The sequence below is a fragment of the Atractosteus spatula genome, chromosome 2, assembly GCF_055471065.1.
Source record: "Atractosteus spatula isolate fAtrSpa1 chromosome 2, fAtrSpa1.hap1, whole genome shotgun sequence".
NCBI lineage: Eukaryota > Metazoa > Chordata > Actinopteri > Semionotiformes > Lepisosteidae > Atractosteus > Atractosteus spatula.
In genome coordinates, this window is record NC_142707.1 from 65,958,960 (window position 1) to 65,979,818 (window position 20,859).

A 20,859-nucleotide genomic window follows, 5' to 3' on the forward strand; every position below is an offset into this window, starting at 1 on the left:
ATGAAAATTGTATCCTACAATGACAGGCCTAGACAACTGGAGACATCGTTTAACATCGCTATCCAAAATGGACGCCAGAACAGAACCTGCACTGCTGTTCAGATGCGGATAAGGACCAAAGTATACAAAGAAATAAAACACCCTGCAGTGAAGGAGCATTCAGGTTTTCCAATGACAACCTCACATTCCTCAGCTGTAGCAAAACACCGTAATGTCACTTTGATTAGCAGACCATTCAACTGAATGAACGTGTTTGCATGCCAGCTCTTTCACAGCGATTGCAATGCTGTGTGAGTTGTTGGGCCCACTTCTCAGAAGCCTTGGTAAACTCGAGTACTCTCCTCCTGCTGAGGCGCACTGTGTGGACGCAGGTCTGGGGCCGAGACTGCCTGCCTGCCTGCCTGCCACGCCTGAATTTAATTAAAGAGACGAGATGTTATCGCTGTTGGCATGCTGGAGGGATTTAAAGCAGTGCCTAGTTTTCGGGGCTCTGTTTTTGTAAATGACTTTTTTGCCTGGTGCCTTCACAGGTTTTTTGAGAGCAGACAGGCGTCGGTGATCTCCTTCAGGTGGAGAAACAAACATGAACGCATCTACCCATTACTGCTCCATTCCTTGCTCTGCAGATGGCAATTTTATATTGGCATAAAAAACAAATTACCACTATTTACACAATATGTTTTCATCGTCTCCAAGTGATCATTCATGGCTGACCGCGAAACTTTTGAGTGACTGTCTTTTGCATAAGCATTTAATCATCTCGTTAACCAGAACAGATTGGACACAGGTGGTAAGACCATTTAAAACCGTTAAAAACTGTGGAAAATCAGTGAAGTACTTTTTAATCCGGGAGAACAAAACCATAACAGGGCGTGTAACAATTTTTAAACTAATTTCTATCAGTTAATTGTTGAAAAAACATTACCACTATTTACACAATGTTTTCAGCATCTTTAATTCATCTTTCATGGCTTACACCATCACATTAAAATAAATATAAATTGAGCACTCACCCAAACCTAACATTATTACAAAATAAAAAAGTTACTAGTTTGTGGAAAAAGTCAGAAGCAAGGCACAACAAGCATGTTCTGATAGTTACTTTTAAAACAAGATTCCAGACTCATTTTATATTAGTAGTTGATTTTTATATCCTTGAAAAGATCAAGCGTGTTTTAAGGAATAGACGCTTTCAGATCTGGATCTAGGTGTTTAGAGGAAAAGTGACAAATCATGCGTAGAACCAAACAATTTCTGAGTGGGTTTAAAACTGAGGCCTTTTTATAGCACTTTAAGAAACCCAAGCTACAACACGTGGTATATGCTTTTCACGAGATTCAATGCATATGCTAAAAATCTATATAAAAAAAGTCAGGCATTGTGGTGAAGTGCTGCTTGCTTTTTTTCTAAAAAAAAAACTACGCACGTTCCTCTCCTGTACCTCTGGAAAGTGGTGGTGAAAAATGCTGGCCTTCCGGGAAGCCCCTGAACATCCTCTTGCCCTTCGTTCACTGCGCCCCAGTAACCCAGAGTAACACGGAGGGACCCTTTCAGATGGTCCGTCCACCCACGGTCTCAGGTGACTAGGCCAACTCGCCAGCAGAGCAACCGGGCCCTCTTGAGTGACGAATCAAGGTTTGGTGTAGACCACCTTGATCGACATCGGGGGGGGGGGGGGGGGGGGGGTGGCGCGTTAGTTATGTGAAATGACCCAATCGATTGAGAAGTCGATGTGCGTCTAGCCACTACAGAGCTCTATTTGTAGTGACGACGGCCACATTGTGACCCCATTGTGTCGAGTCCCAGGATGTCATTTGCTGCTTATCCTGATGTGACATTCCAGTTCTGCGCACATGCTGCTGCTATATGAACAGCCTTATTGCGAGACGAGAATGGGACTGCTATACTGTGGATGTCCTCCAATCCAGACTTGAGCCCAGACTGAACCTTTGCGAGTTGAGCCAGCACGATAGTCTGCATGCCAGAGATGGGTTGAAAAAAGGCTCATGCTTGTCAAGGTTCCACCAGAGAAACGGGGCAGAATCTCACAAGACAGCATCTGCAACCTGGTGCAAAATGTGTGTTGCAGGTGTACAGCTTGAATCAATTCCAGCAGTGGCCAAACACTCTACTGCTCTGTCATCTCACAGTAGAGCCCCTGTTGATGATAAACATTCATCAGCACACTGAATTCACCTTCATGACTGCTCAATACAATGTGCCTACTACAAAAAGACTGCCATTTTCCTGATAACGCCGTGGTTTTGTTGCAGCTCTAAGCGATAAAGAACTTCTGATGCTCAGTATATTTAACCAGAATCCAACACAATGGGAGCATTGGAATGTAGTGGAATTCTACAACTTCTGATGTTAAATCGAAGAAGCAGCATTGTTGCTATTTTTCCCCAGAATGTGTTTTTATTCATCAAAAACAGAAGTCGAGAACAAAAACTCTGTTCACATATACTGCCTTTAGAGATCTGGTGTGCTCAAGTACTGAAAACAAAGACTGGAAGCATGACTTGCCATATACTAGATCAAAAACAGATTACCATTATTAATTGTACAATTTTAATTTGTAAAATGCAAAAATTATGTCCTAACTCATTTTGTCCAAAGCACAGTAGTTATATATAAACAAATAACTGAAAGGGAACTCCAGTTTTAGGGGTGTGATTTTACACAGAACAGAGCACTGGAAGTACAGTGTACACCTTACATGCATTTGTTACCCTTGAAACACATTCAGCAACCTTGAGGCACAGGAACACCTTATATCAATCTGAAGACCAGCTACTGACGTATAGCACAGTTTCTTCATTTTAAGTACAAACTGGAGAGTAAAATACATAAAGAGCAAAATTATTGTTAAATTATTTTGCATAATCATCCATTTGAAATAAAAAAATTCGGTCTTAGAAAAATGTCTACAATACATACAAATTAAATGTAAACACTTAGATTGTTCTTGCAGCAGTACAACAGCCTAATATCATTCATTTTTCAGCATGGAAAAAACCTCTGACTTGTTCCTTTGCAGTCTACACATGCTGACGCAGCTCCCCACCTGAACAATATCATTCATGTCCCATGTTCACATTTATTACGTAAAATACTGCCACTAGACCTGCACTTATTACCTCACACCAGACAGGTGACCCCAGAGACTCGATATACATAAGGCTACTCTGGGGCTTCTAAGCATTTTGGAAAACACCCTGAAACAGCAAATGAAAAAGTTTTTGCAGTGGATAATAGAGTGATGTAGAACAGGGCACATGGGGCTCCTTTGCAGCCCGATGGCTTCCAGTGTTTCTGAACCCCTGCTGCGAAGTACCTTCTAAATGTACGAAAATTAAAATGGGATATTCACTAAGTCACTAGTTGTCATGGAGATGCAAGCTGTCCAACAGTGCACATGAGGGCTGAGAAGAAATGGTTGCTATAGAGACCAACACAAGAGCATACTGTGCACTGCCAAAAAAGCTGTACACGTTAGCAACCCATTCTGCGACAAAGGTCATTAAACAGTCTTTCAGTCACTATGCCAAGCAAGCCTGAGTTCACAAGCTTCTGAATAAAGCTCCACTACTTCCTTGATATTTCAAAGGCCATAATGAGCGAGCAGTCAGTCACGAATGAATTGGGATGTGCTGTAGAGCTGGACTGGGATGCTGAATTGCGATAAAAAGTTTAGGGAATTTACTCTTTGACCAGTCTCACAGGTCCGTTGAGACAAAGTGCTGTCCTTCAGGGTAAAATTACTTTTGCAACAAGTGTAACTGTTTTTCTGCCTTATCTGGTAATGTGTCACACATTGTGATTGAGAGGAAGGAGGATTATTTTGTCTCGTACATTTACAAGACAAATGCTCTTTCACCGTCACGCAGTAAATCAGTACAAGTCAATCACCGACCCTTCAATCCTAAATGCCTTACGCAGGGAGTGCCAATCATCAGGTTCAAGTGAGACAGCAAACCAGCAGGGCTCCTGAGTGACGACCCAAGGCACGACTCAGAGCCCAGAACGAACTCGAGGCTCAAGGTCGCTAACTGGAGCCGGGGTCACAGCCAAGCAGCGACGCGAGCAGGGTTCTCCAAGGTCTGGTGCACAACGGGCAGAGGAGATGGTGCTGTGGCAAGGCTGGGCTTCGTCAGCCTGGTGCCACAGTGAGTCCCGTGACCGAAGGCCTGAAGGCCTGAGCTGCCCCCTGAGGCCACCAAGAATCCAGGGACACCGCTGAAGGACTAGCAGGCCTTTCTGTCAAAGACTGCTCAGTGTCGACATGTCACAACAATATCTCAAGCTCTCCACAGGTCTGGGCCGTATGGCAGTGAGGGTGGCAAGAAGAAAGATGCTGCTCATACAAGCCTGTGTCGGGTCCTCTTCAAGGTACGCAAAAAAACGCTGTGGAGATTCTGAAGCCACGTGGAAAAAGGTTTTGTGGACTGATGGAACCAGGATAGAAATTGTTGTCCTGACTGTAAAACGTTACGTTTAGTAAAAACCCTAATACAGCACATCACCCACAGGACACCACCCCTACCGTAGCGCATGGTGGAGGAAGCATGGTGTCATGGGGGTGTGTCCCAGCAGGGAGGACTGGGGCACTGGACAGGACTGGAGGGCAACTGGATGGAGCAAACAGACAGACAGATTCTTCAAGAAAACCTGAGGTCCTCAGCGGAGAAGCTAATTCCAGACTGGAAGTTTACATTTCGACATGACAACGACCCAGAGTGCACAAGCAAAGCAGCAGCGGAGTTGCTAAAGGTAAACGCCTTTGAGCAGCCCAGTCAGAGCCCCGACCTCACTCCAGCTGGAAATCTGTGCAATGACTCGAAGGCCTGCAGTCCCCTCACAACTGACTGAGCTTGAGCCGTTCTGCAAGGAGGAATGGGCGAACATGGCCAAGCCTGGGTGTGCTGCATTGGTACAGACCCATCCGAACATCATGAACATCGTGATCACCTTCATAATTAACCTCACTTTATAAAGTGCCTTTATAAGAGGCTTCTCCACGCACTATACAGAGAGAGAAAAAATACACAGTGGGAGGAGATACAGTTTCCTCATTGTAACTGTGTAACTAATACAGAAGGAAAGCAAAGGGGCAGAAACAGAACCAGTTAAGTAAGAGCCCTTGTACAAAAAAAGTCTTGATTTGATTTACAGAGAAGGTGGCTCTCCGATACATAAAGGAACAAAATTCAAGAGTTTTGGGGTATAGCAGGAAAAGGCTCTATCACCTACAGAGTGCAGACAGGCTTGGAGGACAGACAGGAGACCAGAGTTAGACTAATAAAGCTTGCCCGGTGGGGAGTAGGACAGACGTAACCCAGACATGTACTAAGGTGCCAAGCCACAGAGTGTCTCATGGGTAAGCATGAGAATTATGGTTGTAATTTGAGCACAAGTACTTCCGCCAAGTACTTACTCAGGGCTACATATACTCATCCAACCAATTTTTCTTGGTTTCATTTGTTACCATTTTTCAGAATTTGATTTGCATGTTTTTCACTTGGAGGTTGTGTGTTAACGTGCAATTAAAGGAAAAATAAATTCCGATTTCATGCGTCTTGATTTCAGGCTGTTAGGCTAGAAAACGTGTTACTTTTCAAGGGGTGTGTAGGCTTTCTACTGTCACTGTACAGATCTAGAGATGGGGAAAAAATTACATCTTAATAATTTGCAATTATTTTACTTCATATGGCAATATAACAAAGATTCCAATCTTTTTTATAGCTTACCATCTGCTTTCTTAAACTATCAATTCTAGTCAAAGACTCAATCGCTTTGAAAAAAACAGCACAACTCTTCACATTTAAACGTGTATAGAAATTTTATTTCCTGATTAAATTTATTCTAGGTAAAATGGACTTCAATGACATGTTGCAGTTCATGGAATAAAACTGTGAGTAGGACAAATGCATTATTGTACAGTACAAACAAATCCTATCATACATAAACGTTTTCTGGCAAAGAGCCTGAATGCATTTACAAATTAAGATTACTTCTAAAAGCACGGTAGCAATGTAATGTAGAACTCAGCAGTACTGTTTTGCATATTTATATTTATGCATTTTCTTTATACTGGTGCACAGTCTTAAAGTAGTGGATGTACATACAGGATGCTATTTAAACGTTTCACACATTATTGAGCTAAGAAAAGTACTGTATCATTACTATAGTTGTGCATTAGTTTTGTTGTGTTTAATGGACGTAATGTTTTATGTACGTAATAAGAGAGGGAGCCACGCAATTAAACAGGTTCATGGTTTTGAGACTGCCATACTGCTATTTATGAAAGGTGTTTTCATTCTTGAAGGGTTAGTTATACGGAGGTGAAGGCAGAACCGGGTCTGTCAAACTGTGGGTCTGCTTAAGAAACTGCACTGGTTGCCTGTTTAGCCGGGTTCCCGGTTAGATTTTTGTTTGAACAAATCACCCACCTATCACTGTATAAAGCAGAAGAGACTAGAAGTGCAGATCTAATTGGGTCAATGAAGGCTGGATAAGAAATGGCCAGTTCATGCACCTGTGTGAACGGACGGAGTTCCAGACAGTGAGCCCCCTACCTGTTCATGCCAGGGCACCAGGGCAGCGACCACTGGAGGGTCAGCTTTCACAGGGCGGAGTACAGAAGGACTCCCTTTAGTCGTGGAGCTGCTTCCAATGATTTGCAAAACCAGGAAACAGTAGCGATCCAGAGAGCACTCCAATACTGGGATGAGTCGGTGTCGTCTCATGGCGACCCTATGGATAGTCCCCCTGTCATCCATAGAGTTTTCATGGCAGGATACAGAAGTACAGTGGATTGCCAGGCCTTTCTTCCGTGCAGAGAGCACGAGTGTTGTTGCCGTTGTCACAGAAACGTGATCCTCCGCCACCAACACCACCCCACACTGCTGCTGCCCAGTACGGGTTATTAGACAACCTGGCGCCCGACGTGGGACACGAATCCACTACCCTGAGAATATGAGACCATATCCAATAATAACAGACACATAGCTGCAACAAGCTGTGCCAGTTTGAAAAGACTATATACATAAAAGTGATTTAGAAACAAGAGCAGTAATGACAGAATAATTGATTTAATCAAACAACACTACAGCTAGGCAGCCACGTCAAGTAAGATTTAATCCAAAAATGAACTGCATATATGAACAGTGAGTAACTGAGCGAGGGCTGAGTAATAGGTATTTCTCACTGGTATGAAACGATGCATTCACCATGACTGCACATTTATTTCAGAAACAACTGAAACTGAACTTACTCCCTGAAGAGCCTCATAGTGAGCAGGAATTACACAGTGTACAGCCTATGGCCAAAGCATTTGCCCCATCTGAGCACAGGCCACTTCCAGCATCTTTACTGAGACACAGAACTAAAGGGCACAGAGAACTACTGCATTCAAGTTTCAAAATCATCTTCACCGCGGCATACAAGTCCTAAGCTTCTGACGACACAGAACAACACTAAGCTGCTACAATGATCAAGCTGAGCCAGTGTATTGCTCTAGCCCATCTGACACCACCGTTCTACTGCAGATGGCACTGAACCAGCCTCGGCACTGCTCAGCCCTTCCAGACAAACGTGATGGCCGTTCGCACAACACTGAACGACTGGAGCGGTGACGAGTATCAGCTGAGCAGCCCAAGGAACCGCAACAAGAATGGATTTAATGTGACATGCCTCTCTGCGGCGCCAGGGTCACAGAACATGGCGGCCATGTGTGCTCAAGACTGCTCTCGCCCAAGAAGGCGGTTCCAGCAGACAGCAGCTTGTGGAGGATACTGACATTCTTTGACGCTGGTGATTCAATGACAGGTCTACGTGTCACTTAGTAATTTTCAAGAACTGAAATGAAGAGCTTGTTATGCTCTCCTTAATTATGACACTTCAATACGAACTATAGCCTACCATTCACAGAGGTATCCCACTGCGTCTCCAGCACACAGGTCACCCATTCCTACTGCTGTACACCTGTCTTACACACATTTACAAACAGAATCATTACGGTGTATGAAGCAGAGATAAAAAAAAAACATACAGAATGTTGTGGTATGTGAACTTTTAAAAGGTCACAGGGCTTCACACTTTTTATTCAAGACAGAACTACAATATTGGCTCCGAGCACTTTCCTGAGCCTGTTCTGCGACTCCAATCTGTATCTCACTTTGTGCTATTTTAATGTACAGCACCTGCATTCTTGTCGCCTGCTTGTCTCATCCTCACTATATCATGCTCCTCGTGAGAAGTCGGGATCGTTTCCACCTCTTTTGTTTCATCCTGGGAGTTTACTACACATCTAATTAACTCGCTTTAAAGATGATGAAACCTGCTGCTCACTTCAAACTCGGTGCAGTAAAAATGAATCTGAGGAAAACCAAAAAACTAATTTGCAAGACCCGTTTGCTTTTAAATGTTCTACAGTTACATATTATCTTAATATAATTTTAGGACTGCCTATTACTTTTGGTTATACCTACCCAATTTGGAATTGGCAAACAGCTCTTTCTCTGTCTCAGCTCACTGTATCGAGCCCTGTGGCTTCCTGTGAGGCTGCACCTCATGTCACCACCCGGCTGTGACCAAGATTTCCCACAGGAGTACTGTGGGATTAGCTGACCTCTCTCCACTTCAAACGACACAGTGCCCCCTGCCAGCTGCCGGACACTTGTGGGTTAGCAGGGCTGTTGGTGAGGGATGTGTCTCTCCTCCAATCATGCCTCCAGTGTGGGACTGGGGCCCCTGCGACACATGAAAAGACGAGCAGCTTTATGGCTCTGCACATCTGTCTCGATTCTTCCCCTGTATCTCCCTGCGTGCGCTCAGTGAAACAGTGAAGTTAAAAAGGATAGTTGTGTCAAACACACAGTCGGTTGGTGAGATGAAAGAATGAGTTGTTTTTTTAAAAAAAGATTCTCAATAGTTTGGTATCTAGTGGTCCCCCTAGCTCACAAAGACTGACAGCACTGAATTTCCCTGCTTGTCCACCGCTTGACCACACTCGATGTGATGCTTCATTACAAAATAGACTGTTTTACAAAGGGCTGCGCTCTCACGCTGCTGCAGAAATTCTTCTCGAAACATCCGCACAAAAAAAACAGATTCTCTGCAATTCATTTGTGTAAAAAATGTAGAGCTGTAACAAGTGATGACTGCTCTTGTATTTGCATTCCTAAATCAAATACAGAACGTAAGAGTCTACCCTACAGCCTCCCAGATGTCCGAGGACACAGAACAACAGGACGACCGGAGTATAGCTGCCAGGTCCTTCTGTTCCTCCATATTTCAGTACAAATAGTGGAACAAAAATGCAAAAGGTTCAGAGGGGGTTTCAAAAACTGAAAATGAAAAAGAAACTGTTCTACAGTAATTCACGCTGAAGAATACTTGCTTTACAGATGATGAATTTCACTAGCCATGCTTATAGTTCAGACCAAATACAACCTGCTAAACCACGTACATCAGCATAAAAATACTCAAAGTTGTGGGCTGTGTGGAGCACCCTAATTATATTTTTGCTCTGGTACTTAGAGCTCCGAGAATGTACCCATTACCGGAAGGCCGGACACTATACTAAGAGCCTCAAGATGTTTCTGTAACGGTCACTTTAGGGCTTAAAAAGCTAAAGACAACATTAAAGCTCTAATTAACACATGATTATTGCAGATGCACTGCGAGTTGTAGAGCTTTAAGGACTGGGCTCACGTTATACAAGAGGGCTTCCTTTAAACACAGCACGGTATGCCGGAGCACCACTGCTGTGAGCTCTGAAGGGTCCAGCTTAAAGTGGGGAAGGAGCTGCAGGTCAAGACGTTGCGCAGAGCTCCTTCTGGGTCAGAGAAAAAAAATCACCCATAACACTCTGCAGCTCACACCTGGCAGCCCACTGAAGCTCAGCAGGTGTGATCCTGGCCAGGTCCTGGATGGAAGATCTCCTAGTAAAGTGAAGAAGTGTTAGTGGGACCAGCAGGCCCACTGCAGTCTGTGTGGGTCCCAATGCCCCAGCATAGTGATGAGGACACTAAACTGTAAAAAGGCGCTGTCCTTCAGATGAGACGCAAAACCGAGGTCCTGACTCTCCGTGGTCATTTAAAATCCCAGGGCGTTTCTCTAAAAGAGTAGGGGTGTAACCCTGGTGTCCAGGGCAAATTCCCCCCTGGCCTCTACCAATCATGGTCTCCTAATAATCAACTGGCTTCATCACTCTGCCCTCCTCCCCACTGAGAGCTGGTGTGTGGGGAGCGTACTGGTGCACTATGGCTGCCGTTGCATCATCCAGGTGGGGTTTCACACTGGTGGTGGTGGAGGAGAGTCCCCATTACCTGTAAAGCCCTTTGAGTGGAGTGTCCAAAAAAGCGCTATATAAGAGTGGAGATTAGTATTACAGGAAGGCTCCCAGCTTGGTCCACTGATGCCCTGCCACCCAGATGACAAGACAAACCGCCTCGCAGCAGTGCCTGAAGAAGGGGCACCAGGTGGCTAACCCTAACCCTCCCATCACCAGGTGGTTAACCCTAACCCTCCCATCACCAGGTGGCTAACGCTAACCCTCCCATCACCAGGTGGCTAACGCTAACCCTCCCATCACCAGGTGGCTAACCCTAACCCTCCCATCACCAGGTGGTTAACCCTAACCCTCCCATCACCAGGTGACTAACCCTAACCCTCCCATCACCAGGTGGCAAACCCTAACCCTCCCATCACCAGGTGGCTAACCCTAACCCTCCCATCACCAGGTGACTAACCCTAACCCTCCCATCACCAGGTGGCGAACCCTAACCCTCCCATCACCAGGTGACTAACCCTAACCCTCCCATCACCAGGTGACTAACCCTAACCCTCCCATCACCAGGTGGCATCCCTTCCTTATTTCTTAACCCCGTCTGATAACAGAGGCTGAACTAAACTACTGAAGCAGATATGCAGTCCAATCAGCCGTTCTTCTTCAAGTCTCAATCGTGTGCTCAATAAACGGTGGTTTAAATGCTGCAGTAACCAGGTGCCAGGAGGATCAGAGCTGCCTAGACCTGGACAGAGTATGAATGGAACCAAAGGTCATCAGCGCAACATCAGTGCTTCAGCAGGAGGATAAACAGCAGCTGTTCGCCCCAATTCTCCCTCAGTAAGTGGTCTGTGAACACGCAGTATAACGTATCACAGACCGAAGTGTGGAAAAACAGAAACTAATTTGCATCCGCAAACAACAAAAGATTAACGGCTGCAAACTTTTTGCCCCACATAATCCAACAAGCTGTACATGAGCTCCCAACGGTACTTACTTTGAGAATTTAATGAATCATTTCCATCTGGACAGGATTTCCACAATAACACAAGAAAGGCTCTAAATGAGAGGAGCTTGTTTGGCCCATCTTGCTAAATTCAACTAAACTCTGATCCAGCTGCATCTCGGACGAGCCCAGAGCTCCCTGGCAGGCTGGGAGGTCTTCTCCAGATTCCTACAACCCCTTGAAGAAGTTTCCTACTCTCTGTCCTAAACGAACTTCCAGCCTTTTCGGTCACCAACTGTGGCTCCACGGTTCACACTCCTGAGTGTGAACGGTCCCCTGGGTTAACCCTGTCTATATCCCCAGGGATCTCATGTCCTCAAATCAAAACATGCAAAAGGCATGAAATTTTCTTCTGCTGCACATAATCCGGAAAATCATTTTAGTCAGCTGAACTCTACTCGGATAAAAGAATTCGCAAACAAAATTACAGGACGGTGTAGTGGCTGAAAAGATTCTCATCACATTGCGATCTGTCCAGGCAAATGACTCATAATCACCTATAATCATCTGCTCATAATCACCTAGCACCAAATAACACCAATCAAGCCTTAATGTCAACGCAGCTCCAGAAGTCTTCTTCTGAACAGAGGGATTCCGAGTAAGAACGGCATTTGCCCTGCTTTTTTCCCCCCCCAAACAATCCTTCACAATTTTTTCCAACAATGTAAACTACAAAACTGGGATTAAAGAGAAGCTTTCACTAAACAATCAGGATTTATCCTTAGATTATTATCCCCATGCCAAGCACTCTGCCTGAATGCAAATCTTTATGCCTTTGTTTTTTCTCAATGCATTTCTCTTTAATACACTGCAGAAAACAAGTGACTTCAATGGTTTAACGTGAAAGACCGATCTCTCACTCCCTGGCACAACATTCTGGGGTCACAGACTCAGAGCTTATAAAGAAAGGTTTTCTTAAATACACACCATCTGAAAGAAGGAGCGATCCTTTTACTTTGTATGCAATGCATCAGCAATTCATAAGCGATAATGTGTATCAATTAAAACTCAATGTTTTGTTGTCAAGTTGAATTATTTAATTTGTTTAATTAGTATTACAACTAAGAAATGCTATCAGTAATAAACATGTTTCTGAACCTCTAAAATAAACAAAGGAGCCCATCCTCCACTCCTGACACCTGTTCCATGTGGAAACTCCAGTTCCGGAATTCTATTTGAGGTGTTGTTTTGTAGAATGGATCACCTGCTACACAGCGCCTGCAGTCCGCAGCTGCCCGAGAATTACAGCCTTGCACTTGGTCGTGACGGGCTGGCCTTAAAAAATCAGACACAGGGATTCAGATCAGGAGGATGTGGCAGGCAAGACCGACGTGGGCAGGGCCGAAACAAAATGGACCATTCTGGTGATGCTAACTCCCCAGCCAGGAAAGCATCTTTGGGAATGTGAGCACGTAAAAATTAAAACGAGCTGTCCTTTCTTGAAGACGGACAAATTATACACACCAGGAAACCTTTTGTAAACAACACTTCCTTAAGAAGAAGGAAAGGTCTCTGAAGTAATCTTTTCATATATGACGCACCATTGATTTTGAAAAGATCAATGGTTATAAATATTTCTTGCAGTCATACAAAGTCGCCAGAGTAGTGTTCCCTCCAGACAATCAATATGACAAGGAACAGTGTGTTTTAGGAAATAAGCTGCTAACACTTCAGTATGTCACGATGAATGCAAATGAAAGAAAAGCTCAAGTGTCCTTTCTTCCCCCGTTACACATAATGAAAACTTTACCTCACAATCCTGTTTTGCAAAATATTAAGCCCAGCCAGAAGAGCCATTCCAAAGATCATTACTGGGGCAAACCAGCATGCCACCACCTACATCAATCCAGCCTGAGAGAGCACAATGTCCACTGTCCAGACCAGTCCAGCCTGAGAGGGCACAATGTCCACTGTCCAGACCAGTCCAGCCTGAGAGAGCACAATGTCCACTGTCCAGACCAGTCCAGCCTGAGAGGGCACAATGTCCACTGTCCAGACCAGTCCAGCCTGAGAGGGCACAATGTCCACCGCCCAGACCAGTCCAGCCTGACAGGGCACAATGTCCACTACTCAGACCAGTCCAGCCTGAGAGAGCACAATGTCCACTGCCCAGACCAGTCCAGCCTGACAGGGCACAATGTCCACTACTCAGACCAGTCCAGCCTGAGAGAGCACAATGTCCACTGCCCAGAGCAGTCCAGCCTGAGAGAGCACAATGTCCACCGCCCAGACCAGTCCAGCCTGAGAGGGCACAATCTCCACTGCCCAGACCAGTCCAGCCCAGCCTGAGAGAGCACAATCTCCACTGCCCAGACCAGTCCAGCCTGAGAGAGCACAATCGATCTTAATGCCTGAGCTTAAAAGCATCATGTCTAGCATGGGTGGTCAAGAGCCATTCAAAGAGCACTTTAGCAGGAGTTGTGGGGACATTAAAAACTAGGTTAATGCTTTTTTTTTTAGCATTTAAAGAGTAATCACTTCCAAACAGGCCGTAAAAGAAAACCAAGTTTAATGGTTGCGTCATTTAATGGCAAAATTTGATGTGCACTTGTGGCCTGTGCGACGTGGGTGGCCTACCACCAACCGACAGCCCTAAACTCTCTTTTCGCAATTCCTGAGAGAAAGAGAATTTTGTGTTCACCCAGTCTTGCTGCACTTATTTCCCCTGCACAGGCCAGGGAGAAATGAGTTTAGTGTGCGTGCCATGCCCAGGGCAAGCTGGGATTTTGTTTGACACACCCAGAGCCCTGATTCACACAGCAGAGCGTGGTGTTGAAGGGAGGACCAGGCAAGAGCACTATAGGCAGCTTCCAGTCCTGCAGCTGCCCAGCTGATGACGACGAGCAGAAGAGAGAGAGAATAACCTACCGTCTCCCCCCGTAATCAACCCCACGCAGCCGCAGACCCGTTCAGCCTGTTCTCCAGCCGCATGAGGACTCGCGAACTAGCCGTTGCCAGACTACAGGACCCTGTGCTCCAGGCAGAGCCACTGGAAGAACAAACCTTCCTTTTCTGCTCTACCGATCCACCATTTGTCAAAGTGCCCTACAGCACTGCTCTCGTATCATAGGAGCACAAGGGTTAAAATCATGAGGAGGCCATCCTGCCTATCTGAGCCATTTGGGAGCTAGTAGTTTATGGAAGCAAGGATCTCATCTATCCGTTTCTCAAAGGAAAGGGTAACGGCTTCAACAACGCTGGTAGGTAGCGAGCACCTAAAGAAGGCTTCACAGACGAAACGTTGTGGTTTCTCTCTTCTCTTTTCAGCATGGAATGAACCTATGACTTCTTCCTTTGCAGCCTCCGCATGCTGACGCAGCTCACCACCTGAACTGCTAGGTAGCTTGTTTCAAACTCTCACTATCATTATGCTAAGGATGCGTCTCCTGTTCTCGGGTTTATGTGCACCTCCATGTAGTTTACACTTCTGTCCTCTGGTTCGTGTTTTATTGTTTGTGTTGAAGAAATCCGCAGGGTTGAATCGGGTCCCCTCGGAGTCTTGTCTGTTCCAAGCATAAAAAAGTTCAGCCCTTGCGGCCTGTCTGTGCAGGACACTCCCTTAAGCCCCGAAACGCATGTCGTTTCTCTTCTCTAGACCCATTTCAGAGCAGCAGGAGCTGGACGGTGATTTTGTTTTTGAACACAAACTATGAAATGAAAAGAATCTACACCTGAGTGAATTGTATTGTGATTAAATGTCCTTGTCGCATGTTTCCAAGACCTTCAAGACAGCAACAGTAAGACCACTCAATTCTACAAGTGCTTATTTCATTGATAACTTGGCCGTATTAATATACAAAGAGGGGAAATCTCCTGTATTACAGCCCAGATTCTCAAACCAGAACCATGGATTTTTGGCCTCAAACCACAATTAACACAGCATTCACTGCAATTCATCATTCAAACCTTTTCCTCCCCTTTTCCCAGATTCACAACAGCTAAAAAATGTAGAGATATAAAACTGAAGACATTTTCTTTCTTTCTCCCTTCAAGTATTTCTCAAATATTCCAAATGACTTGATGAAATATTAGTGGTACTGGAGCACTGAGCCAGATCCCTGAACCAAGAGCACTATATTATCAGAACAATTAAGAGCATATTCAATACCATGTGAGCACTTGTTAAATTTAACATGACAAGCATTAGGACACTTTTTCATTAAAGAGTTAAAAAGCTGTGCCCTTTGACCACCTACATCAAGCCAAGAACATAAAAACTCAAATGAGTGAAAAAAATGTTACTTATTAAAAAAAAACTGTACAGATCTCTAAATATTTAAGAATAATAAATGTATTAAAGGTTTTAAAGAAAATTACTCATGTGGGATAGTGATTTTGCTATTCAACGGTGATCAATACTGCACACCTCTGATCTGCTTCTTGTTTCAAAGCTTTCAGGGGTGTCTGTAGTTCGGCCCCGATCCTTTGGGACAGGGAGTCACTGTACGCCACCAGAACGTTAAGAAAAGCAAAACAAAAGCAGAACTGCAGAGATTTCCACCAATTTTTGGCTTGAAAACACCACTGATTTCTGTTAGCCTCCCGGGGGGAATCTGCGCACACGCACAATGGCGCAGTTACATAACGCAGGACTTTTTTTGTTGCTGTACAATAACATGTTTTGATACAGCAGTATCCGATGCAACAACACGAGGCATTTTTCATGACTGAGAGATACCAAATGAGATAAATGTTTCTCACAATTGTTTTGAGAGCATTAGACGGTACAACTACCAGTTCAATAAAGCATGTATCATGTAGACTGATACTATCGGTCAAGAATTTTCTTTAACTCCTCAATAAAATATCGACAACCTAGCGAGCAAGAAAGTAATGTGCAATATACAGTAGCTTTACCAGAAACTCTGTGAGTCCTGTCAGTCTGGTATGTTATCGTTGCATCTTATTTACATCCATGACCTTATTTTCAATCCTTTAGATCAGCTGATGATAATCACACAAGGGCTCTGAAGATTTTACTTCCCCAACAAACTAGTCTCGATTGAGTGTGTTGTGGGGCCTGGGCTCTTACTCAAGCAGGGCAAGGACACGTGAAATACAACACTTCTCTTGTCCAGGACAGATTAACTACATATGCTATAGAGGAAAAATAAATCAGAAGATACTGAAATTTCTTGTGGCGCTCACAAACCAGGGCATGCCCTCCCTGACATGTATATTTTGATACTGGCTCTCATAGTTGATCTACAAGCCCCCTCTTTGTCACGGATATCCGCCGGACCCTTTTCTGCTATACACGATACGACGGGAAACAGTTCACGAGCTGACTGCCTTGGTTATTCAGGAAGAATGATTGTTTCATACTGGCGGGGAACACACTCTTCTTTCAGGATTACTACACGATTCAGCACCACAGGTTGTGGGACGCTCTGCACTGACGATCTCGCTGGCAGTAATGTCGGCCCAAGCTCAGCCACTTAACAGTTTTCGGTGCTTCGGAAAATGAAGGCCCATAGAAAGGCTCTTGAGCGTCCTTATTTCATTTGAATAAGTTTCCGTTTAAAACAGCGGTTTAAAAGGGGGTCTCCCAGAATTTATCTGCAAGAGGCGAAAGGCGGGTTCGCTTTCAGCGACTGCGTCCCCTTTGCACGGAGGGTGGGCTTCGCAGAGACCCGAGACGGGAGATTTCAGGCCGGGCGCTTCAATTCAAAAGCCCAGCAGCGTGAGGAGGCCCGAGCCGAGCTGCAGGGCACCAAGGGCCGACGTGACGCCTGTCCGCTAGACATTCCTCGAACCCAGCGCGGATACGTTATCGCTCCGCCGTCCGGCGAGGCTGCCGGCCTTTCTCTGGGGCACACTGGGTCAGGCCTGGGCGATATGGCCAAAAACATCATCACGATAAAAATGTTCATATCAGTCGATATCGATAATTATCACGATAAATGTCGAATCGTTATTTCTTTCAAGTTTAAAGGCATATTTTTTCCTCCTGAGTGAAAGTTGAAGAAACCAGACAGTTAATTGGTAAATTAAACAACTCTTTATTTTAAGAACACAACAAACACTTGCCAAACAGCAGAAACATTAAACAAATCTGAGGTAGAGAGTATTCAAGTCTTTTTTACGTCAAAATATGCATGAGTAAAATTTACAAAATAAATATCTTAATAGAAAAATTAAATACTGCTGTGTGATAAAACACACATAGAAGATGGCTCAGACAGACTGCAAAGTTTAAAGTGCTCTGTTTTATGTCTGATTGTAAAAAGCCAAAATATCTCCAAATTACCGAAGTTGAATGATCTTTTCTGTCGACGACGTCATCGTCCTTCGAGCTGGTCGTTGGCAGCACTACATTCGCTTCAGTGTCGCTCATTTCTCCACTCTAACTACAGTCCTGTCAGCCACCACCGTGTGGGTAAACACCACCGCGTTAGCGGCCCGGTCTGCAACACGCACTCACGCAGTATTTTGTGCGCATGCGCAAAGCATAAACATATATATCGAACATTTATCGAACTTTTGTTAAAATTATATAGAGGAAAATTATATTGCGATAATTATCGTTATCGAATTATCGCCCAGCACTACATTGGGTCTAGAAAATCGGATCCTCTCCCCTGCGGCCACCGCCAGCAGCGGGCTCAGAGCCTAGAAAGCAAACCCTCTCTCCTCTTCCTCCACAGGCTCGAGCGCGGACAGGCCAGGACAGACCGGGCGCGTGGAAACTGAAAGTAAGCCACTGCGCACCAGAGAGGAAAAACAGCCACCGCAAAGGCTGTCCGCACAGGCCTGCAGAACCCACTCTGAATAAAATTATGCACGCACACGCCGCATCTGTCCGTAAAGTTTATGTCCTTCACAATTTTCTTGCGTTATGAGCTAGTGCTGTGAAAAAGCGACGTGATGGCAATGAATCATGGAATCGATTAACAAAACCTGACTGCATGGCGGGCTTAATAGTTCTTTAAGAAAGCTTTTAATAATTCATGTAATGTACACTAGACACCAAAGCCAAGCTGAGCTGTACTGCACCCAAAAAAAAAAACCTAAAGGTCATTTAACTTCAGCAGAAAATGCCAGGCCTTAATCTATGGAAAGTCATGTACGACTTCAGGGTATAAATTATCCTGCAACTCGCATCTCTGGAAAGTACAAAGCAGGATCACAGTTATAGTCCGCCGTGCATTTTTACAGTGGAAACAAGTCTGATCTCCAAGACCGGGCGGGATTTGCGTCCCGCTGACAGATCTACAGAAAGCAACGCTGCACAGGAGCCTGCAGGATCACGCAGGAGCACGGTCTCCCTCGCTCTGGTGAGGCGGCCTTGAATTCGATTCGGCCATAAGCCGGCTTTCAGGGCACGAGCTGCGGACGGCCGCGATTTCAACGACTGTGTGTGTGTGTGTGTCCCTGCCGTGAAAAGTCACGATCTCATCCCAGAAGAGGCTGCTCGGTACAGCTCCGCTTCAAAACCCTTCCTCCCGGGATGGTTGAACACAACGGTCTGGCCGCCGTCTGCTCACATGGAATTTGCTCTTTGGTGTTCATCACTGGGAGGAGTACGTTTCCGTCCCTCATATTCAAGGGAGCAGGCCTAACACGGGCAGATAACGCGCAACTTGGTTTTATTCTGCTTGAAGGTCCAGAGATATTCATCTTAAAACTTGGCATACCCACTACCAATAAAAAAAGGTTCTAAAAAAAATAAAAAGTAAATTCTTTGGATGGGTATTACAGACTCAGGCTACAGCCTGTAAAATCATTTACCTGATAGCTCTGTGAATAAATCTCAAAAAAAGATTGCACATGATCTCAAGCAGTTATTCCAAAAACTATACAATGGGGTTGGCAGCACGCATTCGATATCCAGTGTGTTTAAAGAAAGACATTCACTGTACAGAAATAAAGAGTGGAAAGCTGCCACATAACACTGTAAAACCTTCAATGGACGTTTTACAGTTTGTGAAACACAGGTAACATTTGCCCAGTGTTCTTCCGTCCTGACTGTAACAATGAGTCAGCTGCACATTACAATATCAGCAGGTCAAGACGCCAACACTAATGACTCTCAGCAAGACTTCCTTTTTCACTGGCGAAAAAGCTGGACAGCAGGGAGGGAAACTCTTTAAATAATCCAGCTTCTTTTTTCCCGGTACTTGGTTAAAACATCTCATTTCATTACACTGATCCAGAATCCACAACGTATAGAATAGAATCTCATCTATTGTCCACATAGAGTGGAAAGTTTTCTTTGGCCTCACTCAGACAAGAATAAAAACACTATAATGCAAAGTATATAAAACTTCCAAAGAATTTTACAAGATGTATACAATCTATTTTCTACGCTCTTTATCCAGTACAGGGTTGAGGGGGAGCTGGAGCCTATCCCTGCAGGCACCTTACACAAGGCAGCACACACCCTGAGCAGGACACCTGTCCATCACAGGGCACAGACAGACACAGACACGCACATACACTCACACCTGGGCCAGTTCACCTACCAGTGTCTTTGGACAGTGGGAGGAAACCCACATGAACACTAAGAGAACATACAAACTCCCCACCCCTGGTCCAGAACTGAACCCAGGGCCCCAGAAGTGCAAGGCAGCAATGCTCACCAGCGCACCATCATGCCAGCCCGCGTGTACAATCAACGCAACATAAATAACAGTGTAATGTGATAAAGTACAGAAACACAAGATTCAAGTGCGACACACACAGTATATCGAGCAGGGAGCTGCATCAGCATCCGGAGGCTGCAAAGGAGCAAGTTAAGGTTTATTCCCTGCTGAACAGAGAAGAAAAGAAACAGCTTTTCGGTTGAGGAGCCTACTTCGGGTGGGAATGTCGGCCCAAGTTCAACCACTTAACAGCTTTCATAGCTCAAGAAACTGGAAAATAAGGCCCAGCACATGTTATGGCTAATGGGCGGATAGTTAAGGTGTAACACCTGAAGAAGGCTACACAGCCAAAAAGTTGTGTTTCTTTTCTTCTCTTTTCATCTTGGAAAAAAACTTTACTTGTTCATATACAGTATATGCTTTCAATACAGTACCCTGAAGGGACTTGTACAACAGATTTTAAAAGAGTAAAGGCACCTGGAACTAATAACTTCTTAAAAACATTTGTTTATAGCCTTTGGTCCTCTAAAATGTCAACCAGATGGTAGTTCATTTACTGTGAACATTGCTTTCCTGTAAGCACGCGTAGTATACTTGTGGTTCAGCTAACCATGATGCAAATGAAACCCCACTGGTATCAAAAACCGCCCTTATTGTGCAATTTGCTGCCGAGTGCGTTTGCCTGATTTCAGGAGTACTGCTCTGCTTTCATTTTCAAGTACACTGTGGCCCAAAGTCATAAACGGTGCTCTGTGGCTCAGGCCTTAAATTACCTTCAAATGGCTTGTCACTGTGCATGCTAGATGTTAAACCTGTTTCTGTTCAACCTGGCTCAACAAAAGAGGCTCTGATGCAGTCTACCTTCATTCTGCCATTCACTTTTGCCTGACGTTTATTTCACCGCTGGAAAACAAAAAATAAAGGAGGGGCCTTATTTAAAACCAGCTCAACATAAAAAAATACAGGTTAAAAAC

At 44.7% G+C, this 20,859-nt stretch overlaps 1 protein-coding gene across 4 annotated transcripts in view; it reads right to left on the minus strand.

Moving 5' to 3' along the window:
• Positions 1-20,859, minus strand: part of zdhhc14 (zDHHC palmitoyltransferase 14) — a 100,451-nt gene that overhangs the window by 62,210 nt on the left and 17,382 nt on the right. The gene's annotated exons all lie outside the window — the stretch shown is intronic.